We start from the raw sequence: 5,100 nt of genomic DNA on the forward strand, positions 1-5,100 counted from the left end.
CCGGAGAGGGGGATTCGTCGCCGTCGTCATCATCAACCATCCTCCATCACCAATTTCATGATGCTCACCGCCGTGCGTGAGTAATTCCATCGTAGGCTTGCTGGACGGTGATGGGTTGGATGAGATTTATCATGTAATCGAGTTAGTTTTGTTAGGGTTTGATCCCTAGTATCCACTATGTTCTGAGATTGATGTTGCTATGACTTTGCTATGCTTAATGCTTGTCACTAGGGCCCGAGTGCCATGATTTCAGATCTGAACCTATTATGTTTTCATGAATATATGTGAGTTCTTGATCCTATCTTGCAAGTCTATAGTCACCTACTATGTGTTATGATCCGGCAACCCCGAAGTGACAATAATCGGGACCACTCCCGGTGATGACCATAGTTTGAGGAGTTCATGTATTCACTATGTGCTAATGCTTTGTTCCGGTTCTCTATTAAAAGGAGGCCTTAATATCCCTTAGTTTCCAATAGGACCCCACTGCCACGGGAGGGTAGGACAAAAGATGTCATGCAAGTTCTTTTCCATAAGCACGTATGACTATATACGGAATACATGCCTACATTACATTGATGAATTGGAGCTAGTTTTGTGTCACCCTATGTTATGACTGATACATGATGAACCGCATCCGGCATAATTATCCATCACCAATCCGGTGCCTACGAGTTTTCTATTTACTGGTTCTCGCTTATTTACTTTCCCGCTGCTACTGTTACAATCACTACAAAATACCAAAAATATTACTTTTGCTGTCTTTACTTGTGTTGCCTCTACCACCACTATCATATTACTTTGCTACTAAACACTTTGCTGCAGATACTAAGTTTCCAGGTGTGGTTGAATTGACAACTCAACTGCTAATACTTGAGAATATTCTTTGGCTCCCCTTGTGTCGAATCAACAAATTTGGGTTGAATACTCTACCCTCGAAAGCTGTTGCGATCCCCTATACTTGTGGGTTATCAATGATCGGGTGTGATAGACTCTACGTTCACATACAACGGGTGTAAGCCAGATTTACACACGCAGAATACTTGGGTTAAACTTGACAAGCCTAGCATGTACAGACATGGCCTCGGAACACTGGAGACTGAAGGGTCGAACGTGAATCATATAGTAGATATGATCAATATAGAGATGTTCACCATTGATGACTACCCCATCTCACGTGATGATCAGACATGGGTTAGTTTATTCGGATCACGTATCATTTAGATGACTTGAGGGATGTCTATGTAAGTGGGAGTTCTTAAGTAATTTGATTAATTGAACTTAATTTATCATGAACTTAGTCCTGATAGTATTTGCATATCTATGTTATAGATCAATGGCCTGTGCTACCGTTCCCCTGAATTTTAATGCGTTCCTAGGGAAAGCTAAGTTGAAAGATGATGGTAGCAACTACACGGACTGGGACCGTAACTTGAGGATTATCCTCATTGCTGCACAGAAGAATTATGTCCTTGATGCACCGCTAGGTGAAAGGCCTGCTGCAGGAGCAGATGCTGATGTTTTGAAAGTCTGGTAAGCTCGATCTGATGACTACTCGATAGTTCAGTGTGTCATGCTTTACGGCTTAGAATTGGGACTTCAAAGACGTTTTGAACGTCATGGAGCATATGAGATGTTCCAGGAGTTGAAGTTAATATTTCAAGCAAATGCCCGAGTTGAGAGATATGAAGTCTCCAACAAGTTCTATAGCTGCAAGATGGAGGAGAGCAGTCTTGTCAGTGAACACATACTCAGAATATCTGGATATCATAATCACTTGACTCAGCTGGGACTTAATCTTCCAGATGATAGTGTTATTGACAGAGTTCTCCAATCACTGCCACCAAGCTACAAAGGCTTCGTGATGAACTATAATATGCAAGGGATGGAGAAAACAATTCCTGAGCTCTTTGCAATGCTCAAAGATGCGGAGGTAGAAATCAAGAAGGAGCATCAAGTGTTGATGGTTAACAAGACCACTAGTTTCAAGAAAAGGGGCAAGGGAAAGAAGGGGAACTTCAAGAAGAATGGCAAGCAAGTTGCCACTCCCGGGAAGAAGCCCAAAGCTGGACCCAATCCTGAAACTGAGTGCTTCTACTGCAAAGGGACTAGTCACTGTAAGCGGAACTGCCCCAAGTATTTGGCGGATAAGAAGGATGGCAAAGTGAACATAGGTATATTTGATATACATGTTATTGATGTGTACCTTACTAATGCTCGTAGTAGTGCCTGGGTATTTGATACTGGTTTGGTTGCTCATATTTCTAACTCGAAACAGGAGCTATAGATTAAGATTGGCTAAGGACGAGGTGACGATGCGCGTCGGGAATGGTTCCAAGGTTGATGTGATCGCCGTTGGCACACTACCTCTACATCTACCTTCGGGATTAGTTTTAGACCTGAATAATTGCTATCTGGTGCCAGCGTTGAGCATGAACATTATATCTAGATCTTGTTTAGTGTGAGACGGTTATTCATTTAAATCAGAGAATAATGGTTGTTCTATTTATATGAGTAATATCTTTTATGGTCATGCACCCTTGAAGAGTGGTCTATTTCTGTTGAATCTTGATTGTGGTGATACACATATTCATAATATTGATGCCAAAAGATACAAAGTTGATAATGATAGTGCAAGATATTTGTGGCACTGCCGTTTAGGTCATATTGGTGTAAAATGCATGAAGAAACTCCATGCAGTTGGGCTTTTGGAATCACTTGATTATGAATCATTTTATACTTGCGAACCATGCCTCATGGACAAGATGACTAAAACTCTGTTCTCCGGAACAATGGAGCGAGCCAATGACTTATTGGAAATAATACATACCGATGGTATGTGGTCCAATGACTGTTGAGGAACGCGACGGGTATCGTTATTTTCCGACCATCATAGATGATTTGAGTAGATATGGGTATATCTACTTAATGAAACACAAGTCTGGAACATTTGAAAAGTTCAAAGAATTTCAGAGTGAAGTGGAGAATTATCATAACAAGAAAATAAAGTTTCTACGATCTGATCACGGAGGCGAATATTTGAGTAAAGAGTTTGGCCTTCATTTAAAACAATGTGGAATAGTTTCACAACTCACGCCACCTGGAACACCACAGCGTAATGGTGTGTCCGAACATCGTAACCATACTTTATTAAATATGGTGCAATCTATGATGTCTCTTATCAATTTACCACTATTGTTTTGGGGTTATGCATTAGAGAAACCTGCATTCACGTTAAATAGGGCACCGTCTAAATCCGTTGAGACGACACCGTATGAACTGTGGTTTGACAAGAAACCTAAGTTGTCGTTTCTCAAAGTTTGGGGTTGTGACACTTATGTCAAATGGCTTCAGCCTGATAAGCTCAAACCCAAATCGGAGAAGTGTGTCTTCATAGGATACCCTAAGGAAACAATTGGGTACACCTTCTACCACAGATCCGAAGGCAAGATCTTTGTTGCCAAGAATGGAACATTTCTAGAGAAGGAGTTTCTCCCGAAAGAAGTGAGTGGGAGGAAAGTAGAACTTGATGAGGTAATTGTACCTTCTCTCGAATTGGAAAGTAGCTCATCACAGAAAACCGTCCCCGTGATGTCTACACCAACTAGAGAGGAAGCTAATGATGATGATCATGAAACTTTAGATCAAGTTACTACCGAACCTCGTAGGTCAACCAGAGCACGATCGACACCAGAGTGGTATAGTAATCCTGTTCTGGAAGTCATGTTACTAGACCATGGCGAACCTACGAATTACGAAGAAGCTATGATGAGCCCAGATTCCGATAAATGGCTTGAGGCCATGAAAGCTGAGATAGGATCCATGTATGAGAACAAAGTGTGGACTTTGGTGGACTTGCCCGATGATCGGCGAGCCATAGAGAATAAATGGATCTTCAAGAAGAAGACTGACGCTGATGGTAATGTTACTGTCTACAAAGCTCGACTTGTCACAAAAGGTTTTCGACAAGTTCAAGGAGTTGACTACGATGAGACTTTCTCACCCGTAGTGATGCTTAAGTCTGTCCGAATTATGTTAGCAATTGCCGCATTTTATGATTATGAAATCTGGCAAATGGACGTCAAAACTGCATTCCTCAATGGATTTCTTAAAGAAGATTTGTGTATGATGCAACCAGAAAGTTTTGTCAGTCCTAAAGGTGCTAACAAAGTGTGCAAGCTCCAGCAATCCATCTATCGACTGGTGCAAGCATCTCGGAATTGGAATATACGCTTTGATGAGGTTATCAAAGCATATGGTTTTATATAGACTTTCGGAGAAGCCTGTATTTACAAGAAAGTGAGCGGGAGCTCTATAGCATTTCTAATATTATATGTGGATGACATATTATTGATTGGAAATGATGTAGAATTTCTGGATAGCATAAAAGGATACTTGAATAAGAGTTTTTTAATGAAAGACCCGGTGAAGCTGCTTATATATTGGGCATCAAGATCTATAGAGATACATCAAGACACTTAATAGGACTTTCACAAAGCATATACCTTGGCAAAGTTTAGAAGAAGTTCGAAATGGATCAGTCAAAGAAAGGGTTCTTGCCTGTGTTACAAGGTGAGAAGTTGAGTCAGACTCAAAGCCTGACCATGGCAGAAGATAGAGAGAGAATGAAAGTCATTCCCTATGCCTCAACCATAGGTTCTATAAAGTATTTCATGCTGTGTACCAGACCTATTGTGTACCTTGCCATGATTTTGACAAGGGGGTACAATAGTGATCTAGGAGTAGATCACTGGACATCGGTCAAAATTATCCTTAGTTACCTAAAAGGACTAAGGAAATATTTCTCGGTTATGGAGGTGATAAAGAGTTCATCGTAAAGGGTTACATCGATGCAAGCTTTGTCACCGATTCGGATGAATCTGAGTCTCAATCTGGATACATATTGAAAGTGGGAGAAATTAGCTAGAGTAGCTCCATGCAGAGTATTATAGACATAGAATTTTGCAAAATACATACTGCTCTGAATGTGGCAGACCCATTGACTAAAACTCTCTCACAAGCAAAACATGATCACACCTTAGTACTCTTTGGGTGTTAATCACATGGCGATGTGAACTAGATTATTGACTCTAGTAAACC

This window comes from Triticum aestivum, chromosome 7A, assembly GCF_018294505.1.
Source record: "Triticum aestivum cultivar Chinese Spring chromosome 7A, IWGSC CS RefSeq v2.1, whole genome shotgun sequence".
In the NCBI taxonomy this organism is placed as follows: domain Eukaryota; kingdom Viridiplantae; phylum Streptophyta; class Magnoliopsida; order Poales; family Poaceae; genus Triticum; species Triticum aestivum.